General features: G+C 43.8%; 1 long non-coding RNA gene across 2 annotated transcripts in view; it reads left to right on the forward strand.

Moving 5' to 3' along the window:
- Positions 1 to 10,047: 10,047 nt before the first annotated feature.
- Positions 10,048 to 19,583, forward strand: part of LOC116089012 — a 36,819-nt gene continuing 27,283 nt past the window's right edge. Inside the window, exons 1-4 of one of the 2 annotated variants that reach the window (XR_004118099.1) lie at positions 10,048 to 10,186; positions 10,544 to 10,567; positions 11,474 to 11,598; positions 11,883 to 12,170. This is a non-coding gene — a long non-coding RNA (uncharacterized LOC116089012). Of the gene's footprint in view, positions 10,187 to 10,543; positions 10,568 to 11,473; positions 11,599 to 11,882; positions 12,171 to 19,583 lie in introns of those variants that run through there. The other variant, XR_004118100.1, reaches the window with a different exon arrangement.

Here is a 19,583-nt window from a genome sequence, read left to right on the forward strand (position 1 = left end):
GGTCTGATTGTTCTGGCAGCATGTATATAGTAGAGGATTGCAATTTGATCATCAATAGGAGGAGAGGAACTAGGCTCTGTGAAACTTCTGTGTCCCAGTGTAGGGGAATGCCAGGGCCAATAAGCGGGAGAGGGTGAAGTGGCAGGCATGGGGAGTGGGGAGGCAACAGGGATTTGTTTTTGTTGTTTTTGTTTGTTTCTTTGTTTTTCGTAGGGGAAACTGGAAATGGAGAAATTTACATGTAAATAAAGAAAATATCTAATAAAAAAAATTAAAAAAAAAAAAAGAGAAAAATCCTTTGGCTCAGGATGTGAATAAGGGCATTGGGGGCGTGTCTCTCTTATCACCCATAGACCTTGAGGATCGTGCCTTGAAAACTAGGAAGGAGAGATTATGGATTCATACACGCCTGGGACTGTAATATGTATATTCTAAAACTTGCTCTTTTCCAAAGGCAATGGAAGCATTCCGTTACCTTTAACACACTGCCTCATGCCATAGGCTCACCACAACCAAGATAGTGCCGTGCTGTGCAGCAGCAAAGTGAACGCCATGTAAATGCTCTCCATTCCCTGCCAACAACCAAGAAGAGAACACAGATGCATTTCTCTTCTCCTTGCATTTCAAATGCTGCGTTGGTCAGCTGTCTGTTCCTGTAACAAGATAGCTAAGGTAATTAACTTACAAAGTCATTGAGACTTATGGTTCTGGAAGGCCCACAGTCCAAGATAAGGTGGTTCCCTTTTCCTTGGGCGTCTAGCAAGGCTTCATATCATGACAGGGACAGGAATCAGACGTAAACCAGCTAAGAGGGAGCAGGACTGACACATCGGCGTCTCTCCATCCCCTCAAGCAGCCTGCCCCAGTGACCTAAGGTCTCCTCATCAGGCCTCACCTCCTGAAGACCTGGCCCACCTACCATGGAGTCTCTTGGGAGCCTGCCTTTCTCACAGTCAACCATTGGGCCCTCAAGCCATGGTCTTTGGAGATGGAGGGGAGAGACTTTCAATATCCAAACTGTAGCAATGTTTACAATTTAATAATGTAGCCAAGATATGCATTCAGTTCCCGCCGTCCTTTCTAATCCTGAACGTATTTGGCTCCGACCAGCTTTTCCCTTTTATATTAGCTACTGCCTCCTAAAGAAATGTGTGATCCCTGAAAGAAAAGGTAGGGGATTTCACATCAGAAAAGCAAGATCAAACCTAGACCCTGCCTCCCCTCGCCTATGACACCAAGCCTCAGAGGCCCTGGCTTCTGCTCTTCTGCCTGTGGAAGTACTTATGAACTACAGAGCAGGCCATCAGCCATCAGCGCAGTGATGACTGTGACGATGACGCAGGAGCCAAGGACTGGAGTTCAGCCACCTGCCCTCAGCTTTGCTGCCTCTTCAGGCTCCAGTTAAATTAATCCAGCAGAATTCAGGACACATGCAGCGGCAGAAGGAAGGGCGGCAAATGTCCTCCCATTAGATGTTACTAGGAAAAAATAAGCAAGGAGAGCGGTATGGCTAAGCTCTTTGTAAACAAACAAGGAGATGGGGGAGGGGTCAAATGTTCAACACTCATAATAGGTCTCCATCAGCCACAAAAATACTCAGGGGAGGAGCTGGGGTGGGAGGCAGTGTGCAAAATCTGAACACAAAAGGAGCCACCCACCCACTCTGGGAAGTCTAAAGAAGGCAAGAATTACTATATGGAAAATCATTGCTTTACAGAAGTAAGGGAGGCTGCCAATTGCACAACCAAGAGAGCCCTGATTAAGAGAAAATAAAGACTGAAGAAAAGATGACTAAGAATAACCTCCCAGCACCCAGGGGCCTGCGGGATCCAGATGGACAGCCCCTCCAGCTGCATCCCCCTTGAGACACCCCCGGCTCCCCCGCCCCCCCTTCTCATCAGACTCCGGCTGAGCACACTTAATCCCATTGAAAAAAACTCATAGCTAGTGCCCATCCACCATGCCACCAGGCCAGCCTGCTGTAAGCCTCCATGGCTACAGGGGCAGAGGTACCCACGGTCCTGTCTGTACTGACTGTACAGAGAGAAAACAGAACACAATTGGTGGGGGGCAGGGAGGGTTGGGGGACCTGGAAAGGGCAGACATATTTTCCCCATTCATTGTTTCAAAAGTCAAAAGAAAAAAAAAGGCTACTTGCAAAAGGGAATGGAAATGCATGCGCTACAGGCTACAGCGGCTGGCTAGCATGGTGAACATCAGGGGATGGATGGGTCACAATCACTCTAAGCCAGCCAAAGAGAGCTCATCTTTGCTGAAAGACTGCCATGGTGTCCTGGCCAACAGCACTGCAGGGGCATCTCTCTGAAAGCTCCTGGGAGAGCACTCCCTCCCCAAGCCGAGAAGCCCCCTCTATGTGTCCAGAACGCTCAGGCTTGTTTCTTCCTCAGACTCCAACTTACATGAAAGTGGGCTCATGCCTGACTTGCTTAACATTGCGCAGCAGTATCTCACATGCTTCCTGGACCATTCTCCACCTGTAAGAATCATTTCAAGCCAGGGAGTGGTGGCACATGCCTTTAATCCTAGCACTTGGGAGGCAGAGGCAGGTAGATTTCTGAGTTCAAGGCCAGCCTGGTCTGCAGAGTGAGTTCCAGGACAGCCAGGGCTATACAGAGAAACCCTGTCTCGAAAAAAAAAAAAAAAAAGAATCATTTCAAATGCCTAAATAAAGAATGATGACTTTCAGCTAGAATGATGGAAAGGGGCTTCATGCAGGGATATTTAGGTGAATTTAAAATAGAAAATATAACAATACTCATAATGAAATGAGAGTGCTAACATTTATTGAGATCCTCTTTGCATATTCTAGGCACCCTCATGTTGGATTATCTTTTTCAGTCCTCACAACAACCCTATCAACTAGGTATGTTCATAGTTATTATTCTACCCAAAAATAAACTAAAACACAGAAAGTGTGATTAACTTGCCCAAGGCCACACAGCTAGAAAATGGTTGCTTGAACTTTAGCTTCTGACTCTGGAGAACTGTGTCCACACAGACTCCGTCAGTAGGCCACGGGAGTCACAATTCAACTCAGCAAACAGGTGTAACAGCAATGCGTCCCCTTGCGTCTCCCCTCAGTCTTTAAGAATATAAGGATACAGCAAAGTCTGTCTCTGCCCAAATGGCTGAGAGGACAAGCTGAGCAATTAATGCTCGCAGCTGTCTTCTATGGAGCAAGGTAGTTCACTAAGTGGTTTGCATATGTCATCTCATAACATGAGCATCATTTATAATACCCATTTTACAAATTAGAAAACTGAGTCACCGAGCTATTAGGTCTTTTTCCCATGATCACACAGCAGTGACAGAGCTGACCCATGCCATTTGTCTGCAGAGTGGGAGTGACTCTACCCAACACCATTGCTGCAAAGTAAAATGGCAGAAGCTTTGACAGAGGCATGTGCTCAGAAGAGTGGAGGCAACAAAGGAGGGCTAACGATCTGTGCTCGAGCAGGTGAGAGAACAGAAACTGAGAGAACACCACCATGCGCTTGCATGCCACGAACAAAGCTTGAGAGGAGAGTGCATCTATGTGCCCATATATCGGGAAGGAAGTGTGTATTTGTGTGGGGGGTGGGTGGGCGGGTGTGCGTTCTAAGCATGCACATACTTTAGTGACAGCTACCTGAGTGGGGTGTGTGTGTGTGTGTGTGTGTGTGTGTGTGTGTGTAGGGAAGCAGGGAGAGAAAGAGAGGTATCAAGGGCCTTCACAAACACTGAGCTGTACCTGAAAGCCAATGCTCTATTCGGTCTCCTACCAATGACTCGGAGTTCAGGCATGGACCGAGGTGCTGGGAGGTAAGAGCAAGTCTCTGAGGTCCAGCAGCAAACACGAATCCAGCTCTGCTAGCCTGGAGTTCCAAATGGCTGCAGAACCAGACGTTTTACCGCATACCGACCATCCCTTCCCAAACAAGGACCACGGAGTACCAGCAACTTTTTAGTGCAAGCAGTTTTAATCAGAGGAGCTAAGAGCTCTGTGGGGTTCATTAGCTACATCCAGGGACGCAGGTTACAGGAGAACCTGAGATCTTCAAAGGCCAGCCACAAAGGGCACGCTCACACACATGCCATTCTCGGGAGCAGGGAGAGGTCGGTGCCCAAATGGCCACCATCTCTTCACCCCTTCTACTTTTTCCTCTTCATCCTGCCTCTCCGCTCCACACTCCTCTCTGTTTCTTTGTCTTTGGTCTACATTATTTTTCTGAGCATCCAAGGCATAGCAAATATAGTTTGTGCTCAACCAAAAAAAAAAAAAATCACCATCTCTACCCAATTTGAAACACTGCAGTTGGATAGGAAACCGATGTTTCTGACCATTAAATTTTATATGAAAACTACAAATGTTCCCCCTGACAAATGAGATAAGGAGAGACTCTGAGAAATCGTGGAGTTGTCCCCAGGGGCGGGGGTGGGGGAGTTCGGCAGGAGTGATGTACTGGTGGCAGGGCTTGCTTTTTTCTTATGAAACACAGTCTGGAATAGAGGGAAAAGAAGCTGTTTGCAGATGACACGGAGACCCAATGTCCGTCTCCTCTCCATGCTCGGGAATCCCTGCCCTGGGTGAAGATGCTGCACAGTGTAGCATCACAGTGATGATGAATTTTATTAGGTGCCCCTCCATTTGCATGCTCAAGTTACATAATTCAATATGTGTCTTGCTGTTAAGTTTTATGTTCCGTTTTTTTTTTTTTTTTGTATGTGTGTCTTTTAAATTGCCAATAAGGAAAAACTATTCAGTAATTCACTCAATAAATTTTGATGGGAAGCCTATTAGATCCTGGTCTGTGTGCTAGACTCTGGAGCACACAAATGATAAGCAATACCATCGTTGCCCATAATAAAGCCACAATCACTGAACTATTACTTGGTACTAATATGTCCATCCTCCTCAAAGGCCAAGTGCTCTGCTGGCACAGACGGGCAGAATCATACAGAAACCTCTCCTGTAGGAAGGGACTACTGAGCCTGAGAAGCCAAGCATGGATTTGCCAATGCCTGCTGTGGACCTCCAAGGAAACAAAAATCACATGTAAACAAAAAGTTAACAAGAAAAGAGAGAAGTGTTTGGAAATCCAACTCTATTGTTTCTGTACCCTGCTACTCCATTTCAATGCAACAACTTCATTAGGATGTCAGACTCTCTGGTTACTTATTTATTTATATTTTCTGTCCTTTCTAGGAGATAAGAGACAGAGGCACACTCAGCTACAAGATTATTGTGGGAGGGACTAGAAACCGTCCCGCAACTGCCTGACTGGGCCCACTTCATACAAGTCACCACGTAAGTTCCTCCTCCTCACTGGGGATCTTCATTGCAAAAACTGAAAACTAACTTAAGTCACCCTAATTTAAAAAAACAAAGCAAAAAGATTTTAAAATGATAGTAGATACTATAAGAACTCAAGTATCTTGTGGCTTGTGGCCCTAAGGAAGAATTGGATCCAAGAAATGGGAAACAGGAAGAAAGAAAGAAAGAAAGAAAGAAAGAAAGAAAGAAAGAAAGAGAGAGAGAGAGAGAGAGAGAGAGAGAGAGAAAAGAAGAAAGGAAGAGACAGAGAGAAGGGGGAGAGGAAAGAGAGAGAGAGAGAGAGAGAGAGAGAGAGAGAAAGGAAGGAAGGAAGAGACAGAGAGAAGGGGGAGAGGAAAGAGAGAATAAGCAAACCAAAGAAAAAACCAGACCCTGTCTCCCTTCATTTCCGTGTCAGCTTCTGCCCCATCTGTTTTACCTTCTCTCAATTCACCAGCTTCCTTGTGTTGACTCAGTTTGTCATCCACCGAATTTTTTACCCACCTGACCAGAACTCTGCTCATCCCTCGGAATAAGGGATTCCCACAGCAAACCCAGTCCGTGGCACCATCCCAGTGGCAAGATTGCTATCCCTCTTGTAAAACCCTCTATATGACTTATTTAAACAACCTGTGACAAGCAGGACACCAACATCTCTCTCCCATACTTCCCTCCAAGAAATATGAGCAAATTAATACTTAATGATGCCAGGCCTGTCCTGACTAAGGAGAAGAGGAACATAAACACAAAGAAGAGAAGATATAACCCAAGAACAAAAGAGTCCATCCCTGAGAACCAGGAGTAGATTTTGGGAAAGGCACACCATGTTACAAAGAAGAGTCTAAATATTTTGATCTCCTAGTTACAGCTCAGCTTCCAATTAGCTTACAGCCTAAAACGTCCCGTCACCAGTGAGTGCATCCCTATACTGAAGACGCAGGTTCTCTGGGCATCAGAACATTCTTTGACCCAGAAGTACAGATAAACCCATCTTCCATGGAGCTGAGATGGGGTTTCCCAGGCAGGGAAAAGGCCAGTAGACGTGTAAGGATTTTTACCTGAATGAGAACCACAGACTGTACTGTCACTTTTGTGTGTCACTATGTAAAGATTTCTCCTGTGGCCTCATTTGCAAACCTGGCATATAGAATTGTTTTAACTGGTGTGGTCCAATTGCACACACTCTTTCCATAGGAAGAACACTGGCCAGGCTCAGGTGATTGTCCAGCCTCAGAAGTCAGACAGAAAAGCAAGCCGCCTAGGACCCCCAGCCTTGATTCTTGCAATAAATCCAAATCCAGAACTCCCTCCCCACCACCACTTTGTGGGAGTCGCTGGAATCCTAAGTGAACGTTATTGCCATGTGCATGGCATTTCAAAGACCTCAGAGTCTCCTCCCCATGGGAATGGCAAGGCCTACCCCAGGTGAGGTTCAGAGGGATGGCAAAGTCTTCCTCTGGTTCAAGTACAAATGTTACAGAGCCTGGCAGATCTCTGTGAGTTCAAGGCCAGCCAATTCTACAAAGCAAGCTCCAGGCCAGCCAAGGCTACATAGTGAGACCCTGTCTCAAAAAATAAGTATAGATGTTATGAACGATTTACTTTTGGCAAAACTAGTATTAGTAGAAATTATGAACCACAGATTCCTCTTGGAACCGGGAACCACTGCAATATGAAATAGCTCCCCTTCAGAGACCCCTTACCAAGATGAACTAGCCTGCCTTCCACTCATTTGGTTGTATACAATACACCTGTCTCCTTGGTCGAATGATATAATAAATACACCTAGTCTCCAGACTGCTGGGGCACCTCCATCAGAGTGCACAGCTATCCAATGCCAGCTTTTCTGTTCGTATGCTTGCCCTTTCTTCATTCCCCTGTCTCCCAGTCCGGTCACCCCCAGAAGCCATGCAGGTTGCAGTGCCGACTGAGACTCTGGTTTCTTTATTTTTAAGATAAAGTGGCTCCTACCAAGGAGAAGTCCACCATAAGTCCCATGACAATTTTGACACCAGATCTAAAAATCTAACAGTCTTAGGAGCAAGGTCCCAAAGCAGCGCATGACATCCAGAAGATATGGACTATGAGGAAAACAACAACAACACAGCAAGCTAGGAAATGCCAGTATGAGAATGCCAACAAGCACCTTTGAGATGACGTCACAGGTCACAGGACTCGCTACACAGCCTGACCACCTGAGTTCAGTCCCGGGGTCCCACAGGGAAGGAAGAGAAGACTGACTCCCAAAAGTTATCTTCTGATTAATACACATGTTCCATGACAATGTGCATATAAATACAATCAATCAATCAATCAATCAATCAATAGAAACTGAGAAAAAGAACTCCAATAAACAGAATTACTGCACAGCTAAACATAGAATTCCCTGGTAAATATTCCAGAACAAAAAGGTCATGAAAATACAGCCTTAGACGGAACACTTGATAGCAGCAGCTGTGCACTGTGGTGAAACAAACTGCCCCAAACAACAATAATTTATTAGCTTGCCCTAGTGCTGGCCACTCAATGGGCTAGCTGCAGATGGGCGGCTCCTTTCCTAGCCTCATCAGGCTGACTCATGGGGCAGCTGTTAGCTAGCAGTTTAACCTTGCTCTTCTGACTGCCTATTTGGTCTGTGCCTCTCCACATGTTCTGTCATGTCCAGGGCAAATAGCCTTGGTTCTCCTGGAGGCCATAGTAAAGATTGTCAAAGACTGGAGAGGTCAAGCCAAGGGCTACACCAACAGCAGAATACATCCCAATGACGATTGTTCTCCTTGGAATGGAATGTAGGACAACGTGGTACATATAGAAGACTTTTCAAGTATGTTTTAAAAGAACATGACATTTAAAACATGGTCAACTTGTTGTTAGATGAAAAAGGAATTCCAAAATTTAAACGAGCTGTGTTTCTAGCAACTCAGGTTTGGACATACTAGTCAACACTGCTCTTCACATAACACAACTCTTGCTTCTCTCTCTCTCTCTCTCTCTCTCTCTCTCTCTCTCTCTCTCTCTCTCTCTGTCTCTCTCTCTGTCTCTCTGTCTCTGTCTCTGTCTCTGTCTCTCTGTCTCTCTCTCTCTCTCTCTCTCTCTCTCTCTCTCTCTCTCTCTCTCTCTCTCTCTCTCTCTCTCTCTCTCTCTCTCTCTCTCTCTCTCTCTCACCCACCCCCAGTCTCTTTATGAGCATGGTAGTTTTGTGCCATGGCATAGTGCATGTATGTATGCAGGCCAGAAAACAACTTTATGGGTGAGTCTGTTCTCTCCTTCTACCTGTACATGGCTCCTGGGGTAAAACTCAGGTCACCAGGTTTGGGGGTTTGGGAAGCAAGTGCCTTTATTTACTAAGGCCTCTCGAGGGCTCCCTTTTTTTCTACGCTTAGCTATGATGAGGCTAATTTTGTTATATTCTTGGAAAATTAATTGTATTCTTCTACACTAACTGGTATTACTAGCAAAACAGCATTGATCATGCTAGATATCATTTTATAAACTGTTTACAAGTGTGACTCTGATGTCCTTCTGCACATCTGGAGTCATGAGCATCTACATTTCATTACCATAGGAATGCAAGCTCACTGGTTAGCAGTTCATAACCTTGTGACAGTAGGGTCCTTCATAGGCCTGTGTGGGGAGCACCAAAGAATGCCTACCTCTGACATCATCCATCTTCCCTCCCACAACACACCCTTCTCTTTTCATGAAAGGTAGCGCGGGTGTGGCTAAGTAGCTTTGTCTGCCTGTTTCCCCTCTAGAAGTTAGGGTGAGAGTGGAGAGTGTGGTCACCCTCTTTATTTCATACTCTGCCTCTTTCAGTCCAAACTGGCACTATGTCTGCTGATGCAAAATTCTTCAGAATGCCATGAATCTCTTAGGTATGTCACAGGGATACGTGCTACTTGGCAAGACAATGTTGACAGAACCTTTGTAGATAGATAGCCCTATCTCTCCTTTTGTTGTTGTTGTTATTTTTCTTTGCTTAGTTGGAAGTGCCGTTGTCTTGTGTTTTATCATTTCTGGAAGCCACTGCTGCTCCTTGACCTATGCTTACCCCTCCGTCTTCAGAGCCAGCAATAACATGTTAGTTCAATCTTTTTCCCATTTCTCCAATCTACTTCCGCTGTAACAACAGAAAATTTAACGGAATGGTACTTTTGTGACTAATGTGGGAAAGAGAACTTGTGATCTCTTAGACCACAGACCTGAAAGAATTCCCTCTTTTAGAAGTCCACCCAGGTAATGCATGACTCAATCCTTATGTCAAGGACCATAACCTTAATAGTATCTGTAAAGTTCTTTCTGTTGTATGGGGTTCTGCAGATTAGAATGTCTTTTGGGGAGCCCATTACACAGAAAGAAATTGCTATCTCATCTGAGTTACTATTGTTTTGGTATTGACAGTAGCAACCAAACTAGTATTCATTTTAAAATCTTTATTTATGTGCATGTGACTGCCTGCCTGCTCATATACACACGCATGTGAGTATCCATGGAGGCCAGAACAAGATCAGACCCCCTAGAGCTGGAATAACAGGTGGCTGTGGGCCTTCTGATGCAGGTGCTAGGATGGACTCGCATCCTCTGCATGGGCCATGGGCTGTGCATGCTCTTAACTACTGAGATGCCATAGGCTGCGCATGCTCTTAACTGCTGAGATGCCATGGACTGCGCATGCTCTTAACTGCTGAGATGCCATAGGCTGCGCATGCTCTTAACTGCTGAGATGCCATGGACTGCGCATGCTCTTGACTTCTGAGGCCTCTCTCCAGAACCCCTCCCCAGCTCACCAATGGTAGTCTAATCAATATGCTCTTCTCCAGTGTTGCTTTGTAGCAGTGTGAGTGCCTTGCTTTTTAAAGTGCTATCTATGAGGTGAGACATGGTAACAAGAGCAGTAGAGACCTCACTTTATGAAAGATGGCTTGTCTGAGATCATCGGCATAATTATAATTGCTGGAAACTGAATCAAGTTCGAAAGCTGGCAAAGTGTCACAGCTCTTTACACATGAAATAAACATCCCCTAATATGCCACTTTCATCTTACATTTAAACTGTTTTTATTTGACTGAAGTAAGATAAGCCTGAAAATAAAGTATAAACATTCAAAAGAGCTGCTCCTGTTTGGATGCCTACAAAGCGCTGTTTCTATAGGACTTTTGTGTGAGCTGCTTTGTAAGATGCAAAATATTTTTCTTAGTAGGCATGTAATATATTTATTTTATTTTTCAGAATATTGAACCACGTTGTAAAAAGGTAAGAGAAATGGATGGATCAAAAGGAGCCTATGAGTGAAACTACGTGAGCCGACAGCTAAGCTCAGGGGATGTGTTAAATACAGGCCTGGAGGGGCTGGTGAGATGGCTCAGCGGGTAAGAGCACCAACTGCTTTACGGAAGGACCTGAGTTCAAATCCCAGCAACCACATGGTGGCTCACAACCATCTGTAATGGGGTCTGATGCCCTCTTCAAGTGTGTCTGAAGAGAGCAATGGTGTACTCATATATATACATATATATATATATACATATACACACATATATATATATATATATATATATATATATATATAAAATACAGGTCCAGAGTCAAGACATATCTTGTTAGAATTAGGCAGAATTCTTTTTACATTGTTTACATTTTATGTACAATCAACACTTTATATTAAGTATTAATGTAAAGAGTAAGTAATCCAGAGCTAAGATAGATAGATAGATAGATAGATAGATAGATAGATAGATAGATAGACAGATAGATAGATAGGAAGGAAGGAAGGAATTGCCGGGCGGTGGTGGCGCACGCCTTTAATCCCAGCACTTGGGAGGCAGAGGCAGGCAAATTTCTGAGTTCGAGGCCAGCCTGGTCTACAGAGTGAGTCCCAGGACAGCCAGGAATACACAGAGAAACCCTGTCTTGAAAAAAAAAAAAAAAAAAGAAGGAAGGAAGGAATGGAATTCATGGGATGGTAAGCCAGAGTTTTAGGTACACATTTAAAAAGAGCAGAGAAAGGCCAAGTACTAGGGTGAGAGTACTCATTCAGCCTGAGAGCTGGCTGCAGCTCATTCAGCCTGAGAGCTGGCTGCAGCAGGCCGCCTGAGTCACCACTCATCTCTAGCACCTATCACGATGTTCCCATCCTGTCCTCTTACTTTCTCTACACAGAGAATACAGATGAAATCATACTGGCTCGGTTGGCTCAGTGGAAATCTTCAGCTGTCGTTCCACATGGGCAGGATCCATTTGCATCCCCGGTTCCTCTCACTAGACCAAGATGACATGTTGCACAAGTAAGTAGCCCCACATTCAATACCCACTACAGCACAGATCATGACTTACCTCATGTTCCCATTTTGTCAAATGCCCCGTGGGTCTACAGCAGTTATAAGGGTGGTCTCAACAGTGCTGACCCTTCTGAAGGACAACTTTCATGACCTCATGGCTACAAGTGTGCTTCTTTTTACAGTCCTGAGGACTGAACCCAGAACTTCACTCACAGTAGGCAATTTCTGCACCACTGAGCTACATCCAAGCCACAAGGTCCTCTTTGTTTAATGTTATTTTTGACACACAGGAAAAATCAGCAGAGACAGTATTCCCAGCCACGTTTTCCAGATGTTTAAAGATGTTTGAGGCTCAGGCTCATTCAAAAGTCATCAGACACTATGGAGAAATAAGGAAAGGCTGAACCTGAGGTCTTGGAATCTCTACCTTTAGGAAAACTTTCCAAACGTCTTCCCTCCCTAAAGATAAACTTTCGTTCAGCTTCCAGTTACCAGATCAGAGACTACCTAAGCCTTTGAAAATGGAACGGACATTTTAATTTCTTTTCGGAAAATAAAGAAAAGGCATTTCCCTTGAATGTTCACATCTGGGCAAGCACAACATCAAGGGAGGAAGCAAATGTGGAGAACGCGGGAGACAATCCGGGGCCTTGACCCTAGATCTGGGGTGTGCTTCCTGATAAAACCAAACTTCAAACACAGCTTCACATAGAGCAGTAAGTCTAACTCCCGTCTTGGGCATGGAATGGTAAACATGCCCATGGGTTCCCAGCCAACCTTCAACAAATACGAATCATTTGCCAAGATCCCCGAAGTCCTCTCTTGAAATAGTTAAAGAATTCAAGAAGCCATCTTGTAAGGCTTCTGATCCGAGGTGGAAACGTTACTGTGCGCCCATCTTCCCTCCTTCCCTGATCCTGAAACTGATAGTAAAGAGTGCGAAGCAGAATATTCCACATCACACGGGGAGGCCCACGCCAGGTCAGAAGCCTTGACAGGTGTCAAGAAGGATAGCCATGTGTGGAGGAACAAGCCCTGAATTCCAGCACTTAGGAGGCAGAGGATATCTCTGAGTTTGAGGACAGCCTACTCTATGTAACAAGTTCCAAGACAGCCATGGCTACAAACTGAGACCCTGACTCAAATACAAATGAGGTTACACTGGAGGGTAAAAAGAAGGAAAGCCAGCAGCCATAGCTGAGAACGGAGACCACAATAGCAATGCTAGAGCTAGGGCCATGGAGTGGAGCCATGGGGTGGGGTCAGGGGTTCTAGGGCATGAGAATGGAGATGGGACTGGAAAGTGGACTGGAGCAGGTGAAAAGCGAACTAGAGTAGATGGTGAGTGAAGACCTGTGGCTGAAATTACTGGACAAGTCTGGCTGTGTCCTCAGCTCTACAATGGAAAACAACCCTGAACTACACTTGGCATAGAGGGTGACCTCTCTTCTGTCAGGACAGAGATGGGTGGCTTATGTACCAGACCTGCCATAAACACCCATCACATGAACTGCCCTCATCCCTCTTTGTTTCAGAATTTGAAATTCCAAATTTGCCCTAAAGAATTACCCATTAGCTACTGTACTGGCTGGTTTTGTTTCAACTTGATACAAGCTGGAGTTATCACAGAGAAAGGAGCTTCAGTGGAGGAAATGCCCCCATGAAATCCAACTGTAAGGCATTTTCTCAATTAGTAATCAAGGCGGGAAGGCCCCTTGTGGGTGGTACCATCCCTGGGCTGGTAGTTCTGGGTTCTATAAGAAAGCAAGCTGAGCAGGGGAAGCAAGCCAGTAAGGAACATCCCTTCATGGTCTCTGCATCAGCTCCTGCTTCCTGACCTGCTTGAGTTCCAATCCTGACTTCCTTGGTGATAAATAGCAATGTGGAAGTGTAAGCTGAATAAACCCTGTCCTCCCCAACTTGCTTCTTGGTCATGATGTTTGTGCAGGAATAGAAACCCTGACTAAGACAGCTACCCTTCAATCATCAAACAAAACAAAACAAAAACAAAACTCTGCACATGCATAACTTAGCCAAGGGTTGGGCTAAGACCCAAGAGAGGACAGTCACATCACCTCTGGAACCAGCTGACACAGGGACTCAAATGCCATATTTGTTCACCTTCTAGTAATATATCCAAAGACACTCTTGGGGCCCAAACTCCAAGTGTTGCCTAGAATAAATCCTGGCGATCAATTGCATGGTTCTGTAGGCCCTCACACTGGTTCATGTCAACCTGGTCCTTCCTCTTTACCCTCGAGCTTATCTGCTATCCCTTATTTTTCTATGACTCTGGGAATCCTAGCAGCTCATTCTCTCTCTCTCCCTCTCTCTCTCTCTCTCTCTCTCTCTCTCTCTCTCTCTCTCTCTCTCTCTCTCTCTCTCTCTGATTGTCCACCTGCTGTGGCTTGAACATGTGTATCAGACCCCTACCCCCACTGGTTCATGTGCTAGGATTGAAAATGGTAGAATGTTTAAGAAGTGGGGCTTACTACTTAGGTGCCTTAGTCATTAGGGCATCATCCTCAGAAGAAATAATGCTGGTCTCATGGAATTCTTAGCCCTTACAGGAGAAGTTGTAAAGCAAGGCCACACCACATGTTTAGCTCAGTACATGTCTCTCCATCACACCTATAACTACGGGGGTCATTACCAGAGGCCAAACACTTTAGAACCTGCTTCTTAGACTGACATCCTCCAAGAGCTAAGTAACCTCTTTATGAAGTTCCAGCCTCAAGTATTGTGTTAGAACAACAGAAAGGAGACTAATACATGTCCATGTCCTATTGTAAAGGCTCCAAGTCCCCATCCACTTGTTTAAGTTAAAAATAAAACTTCCCCTTAAAGAGATGCCAAATGTATCCCACAATAAGAAAGAGTGACAGAAAGCAAAACATCTAAACATGAATTAAGAGGAAATCACTTCAGAGACTAAAAAGCAATCTAAAAATGTTAGCTGGTATGCCTATAGAGATGAGACATCTAGAAACCCCAAGCAGGCACCCATAAGGAAAAGAATAGTCTAACACGATAAAGAACTATTTCTCGATTACTAGAACCGTAAGAAACATCAAGATCTTCTGGGAGATAGGACAAAAAATGAAGAAATGGAATCTATAAGCAGAAATTTTAAGAAGGACCCTGAAGACTTACCCAAGATGGATTCTGGAATGGGAGAGAGGGAGAGAACAAGCTAGATTACAAGAGTCTGCGTGATGGAAGGAGAGAACTCCCACAAATTGTCCTAGAACCTCACAAGTACTCCATGGCACAGGCTCACTCACACCAACACCCACACAATAAATAAATAGTTTTTTAAGAGGGTGTCTTAGTTAAGGTTTTACTGCTGTGAACAGACACCATGACCAAGGCAAGTCTTATAAAGGACAACATTTAATTGGGGCTGGCTTACAGGTTCAGAGGTTCAGTCCATTATCATCAAGCTGGATGCATGGTAGCATCTGGGCTGGCATGGTAAAAGGAGGAGCTGAGAGTTCTACATCTTCATCTAAAGGCTGCTAGTGGAAGGCTGACTTCCAGGCAGCTAGGAGGAGGGTCTTAAGCCCACACCCACAGTGACACACCTACTCCAACAGGGTCACACTTTCTAATAGTGTCCCTCCCTTAGTCAAGCATATACAAACCATCAAGGAGGGGTTAAAAACTATTGGTAAATAATAAAATCAAATCTCTCAAAGAGAAGGAAATACACATGACACCATGGCTTCCAAGAGCTCAAAAAAAAAATTGGTGCAGAAAAATTTCATCTTCTGTATCACACAAGGACACATCACTGTGAAATTTATGGATGCCAAAGCAAAAAGGAAGGTCCATTTGTTCTGGGACAGTGAAGGTCTGGCAGGAAGCATGAGAATTAGCTTGGTGTCACTGTGTCCGCAGGAGGGGGAGGGGCTAGGATTAACTCCCCACTAAGGGAAACGTTTGGAACACACTATTCCGTACCCAACCAAACTGTCAATGAAATACGACATGGGAAGAATGACATGAGGTCACACATGAAAGCAGCAGGAGCATCCCCTGCTGCCACTTTTGAAAGAATTTCCTGTAAAAGCCACCAGTTAAACAGAAGAAAATGATCCAGGAATAGAGGGAAAACATGAGCTCCAGTAAACAGGGAGGTGGCCCAGTAAGCTCATTTATTTAAACCTGGGATAACAGTCTCCTAGCTGCTTAGGAGGTAACAAGTCAGAATTAAAACAATAAATCCGAGAGTTCCGAGAATAGGTCTTTCAGAAGTAAATTCACATTAGTAGTCAGACCAAGCCACTGAGCATTCTATATAATATGAATTTATATGCTTCTTTTGTCCACAAGGGAAAATAAAAGGACAAACAAACCCTTTACAGGAAAGAATTTAGAAGAAGTACCAAGCTAAAATATGTTTTCAAGCCATTTTGAGCATAAGAGAAATTAGGAGAGAGAAGAGAAGCTGGCGATCATGAGGAAGGCATTTGCCTTCTGTCGTTCTCTTTCTGACATATGACCACCAGACATATTCCTTCCAGCTGCAAGTTGGTGTGATCTGTAAATAAAACTTACCTGACTCATAACATTGCAAGCACTTTTATTGGTGGCCCATTCTTATTATAAAGCAAGATAAAGATACAGGAAATGATGGGAGGGGTAAGACGGAGGTTGAGTAAGAGCCTCCAATGATCACCGCTCCCAGAGAAGAGCCGGTTTGAACAGTGTGAAAAACACCCCAAACTACCTTCACAAATGCTAAGGAAATCCAGTGAGAGACTACAGGGCTTGTTGTAGTAAAATTTAAAAAGAGGCAAGGCGTAGGGAGACAAGAAGGGAAGAGTTGCCTCTCCAACCCCTAACTAAACAACCCAGCTTGGAGATACTCCCTCACTCCTTAAGGCGGGAATGAATTATGACCAGGCCTTCGACTTGCCAGAAAGAGCCTCACAAAAGCTATGAGCAGCTGGGACTGCGGTAGCTGGGCAGCTACACTTCCTCAAATACCCTTCGGCAGCGGAAGGGAAGGGCGCTCCTGAAAGCCAGCACTGTATCGGTCTTCATGGAGTATGAGCTCACGATGTGGCAAAGTTTTGCAGCATTATTGACCACATCCATGGCACAGGCCCCAAGACCAAGCTCTTCAGTGTGAGTCTCCCAGAGCCAGGCTGACCCTTCACCTTCTAAGCGCAGGTCATGGACTATGAATGAGCTGTCTGGGCATACACTGATTCCAAGGAGAGGCTAGTGAGAGCAAACTCTCAGCTCTAGGTTCTTCTGTTTTGAAGACTTGGGATATGCCTGAGCTTAGATTATTCTCTAATGCTGAAAAACTGACACCACACTGAGGTCAGACTTGAAGCAGAACTGGCCTGAGGCTGCCATCTAATGCGGAAACAGAAACCACCACAGGATCAGATTCAACAAAGAGCCTGCTTGAAATCCTAGAAAGTCAGGCATAAAAGAGTTAAGTTGCAAAAGATGGGGGAAAAAAACAAAAAACAACAATAAAAAATGCCACTAATTCTTTGAAACTGAAACAATGTTGCATACTAACAAGTGTCAAGCTCTTTTAGGAAAACTTGATTCTACCTGTCAAAATAAGGAAACTAAACTCTTTCTATGGGAGACTTTTGAACTTAAGATAGCTGCTTTCAGGAAATTCGATGAACTTGAGGAAAACTAAAGAGATATGACTTAATATCACAGCAGAGAAGTTAACAGAGAGACTGAAACTTTTCTCAAAAATCAAATAGAAATCCTTAAAGTAAAAACTACTCAGGACAGAATTAAAGACTGATAGTGGAATATCACACAGAAGAAAGATGCAGGGAGCCAAAACCACGTTATTTGAAAACATACTGCTTGGGCTATTGAGATGGCTCAGTAGGAAAGGTGCTTGCTATCAAGCCTGATGGACTAAGGTCAAACCCTGGGACTGATGCAGTGGAAGAAAAGAACCAACTCTTAAGAACTGCCTTCTGGGGGCTGGAGAGATGGCTCAGTGGTTAGGACCGCCAACTGCCCTTCCAAACGTTGTGTGTTCAAATCCCAGCAACCACATGGTGGCTCACAACCATCCCTGATGAGATCTGACGTCCTCTTCTCGGGTATCTGAAGACAGCTACAGTGTACTTATATATAATAAATAAATAAATCTTAAAAAAAAAAGAGAACTGCCTTCTGCCTGACAAGCAAACCATGGCATGTGCACCAATACACATATACAACATAATAAATAAATAAAGTAAACTTTAAAGAAAAAAAATGTGCAGGTGAAATGACTGGCGTCCCAAACCGCCATCTACATGTTTACATTTCTGTCCTTTTATCTCATCTAGCAGTTCCCAGCAGGCACCCCCTTCCCTCAGCTCCATATCGTGGCCAACAACCCCTGCAAAAGACTCCCACTCTACCTGAGGCAAGGCCAGTACTAAGAGCCCCAGAGGCCACACAGGCATCCTGAACCCCAGAGGCCACTGAAGCCCCCAGAAGCCCAGATGCAAAACCACAGAGGTCATGCTGTCCACCAAAACCCCATCGGAGACACACTATTGGGCCTGGAGTTAACAGAGTTAACCAGAACTACAGGCCTCTTAGGCCAGAAAACCAGAGAGAAAACAGAAAGAAAAAAAATCCACACAATAAAGATAAAAAATCAGAAATCAGCACATAAACCCAACACAATGACTAAAAGCCAGTTTAAGAAGACAATCAACAATGCCTAGGGCAATACGGCAGCACCATAGCCCAGCCATCCTACTACAGCAAACACTGGCTATTCCAACACAGCTGAAGCATAGAAAATGACCTTAAAGCCAATTTATTTTTTTCTTTTCCTTTTCCTTTTTTTTTTTTTTTTTTTTTTTTTTTTTTTTTTTTTTTTTTTTTTTTTTTTTTTTTTTTTTAATTTTCTTTTTGGTTTTTCGAGACAGGGTTTCTCTGTATAGCCCTGGCTGTCCTGGAACTCACTCTGTAGACCAGGCTGGCCTAGAACTCAGAAATCCGCCTGCCTCTGCCTCCCAAGTGCTGGGATTAAAGGCGTGAGACACCACCGCCCAGCCTTAAAGCCAATCTTATGAAGATGATTGAGGCTCTTACGGAGGAAATGAACAAGTCCCTCCAAAAACAATCCTGGAGGGGCTAGAGAGATGGTTCAGTGGTTAAGATCACTGACTGCTCTTCCAAAGGTACTGACTTCAAATCCCAGCAACCACATGGTGGCTCACAAACACCTGTAATGAGATCTGACACACTCTTCTGGAGTATCTGAAGACAGCTACAGTGTACTTACATATAATAAATAAATAAACCTTTTTTAAAAATTCGGGAAAACACAAACAAACAGTTGAAAAAAATGAATAAAACTATTCAAGACCTGAAAATGGAAATAGAGAATAGAAAATAGAAATAAAGAAAACACAAACTGAGGCAATCATGTTCTATAAACATCATGGAAATATCATTGATAATTTTTCTCACTGTGCTTGAAATTAGCATTTTCTTTTATTTTCCCTTGTGCTTATGTCTTTTAATTTTTTTCTTCTTTCTAAGATTTATTGCATTATGAAAAAAGTTACATGATTTCAATTTATCTGAATTTGTTAACATTTAAAAACATATTTTAAGTAAACAGAATAAAATCACATTCTTGTTTTCTTTTTGTACCCCAATTCCTCCCAGAGACCCCCCTTCAATACCTACAATATCTTTTTTGTCATATTCTTTAAAATTTATAAAATATTATATCAATAAAAATGAGTATTATAAAAGTTGTTTGATATAAAACAGCAATCAATTTAACAATCTTGAGTAGATCCTTGTCTACAGCAATAGTGAAAATACATACGTTTTTCTCAATATAAAATAACTCTAAACATATTAACTGTATATTTCCTTAAATGAACATAAATATATAAAGTGGTTTTGTTTGTTTGTTTGTTTGTTTATTTTATATTTAGTAGAGCTTAAAATCTTGGCTCTTTCTGTGGTAACTTGATACAAGA

This window comes from Mastomys coucha, unplaced genomic scaffold (assembly GCF_008632895.1).
Source record: "Mastomys coucha isolate ucsf_1 unplaced genomic scaffold, UCSF_Mcou_1 pScaffold14, whole genome shotgun sequence".
In the NCBI taxonomy this organism is placed as follows: Eukaryota; Metazoa; Chordata; class Mammalia; order Rodentia; family Muridae; genus Mastomys; species Mastomys coucha.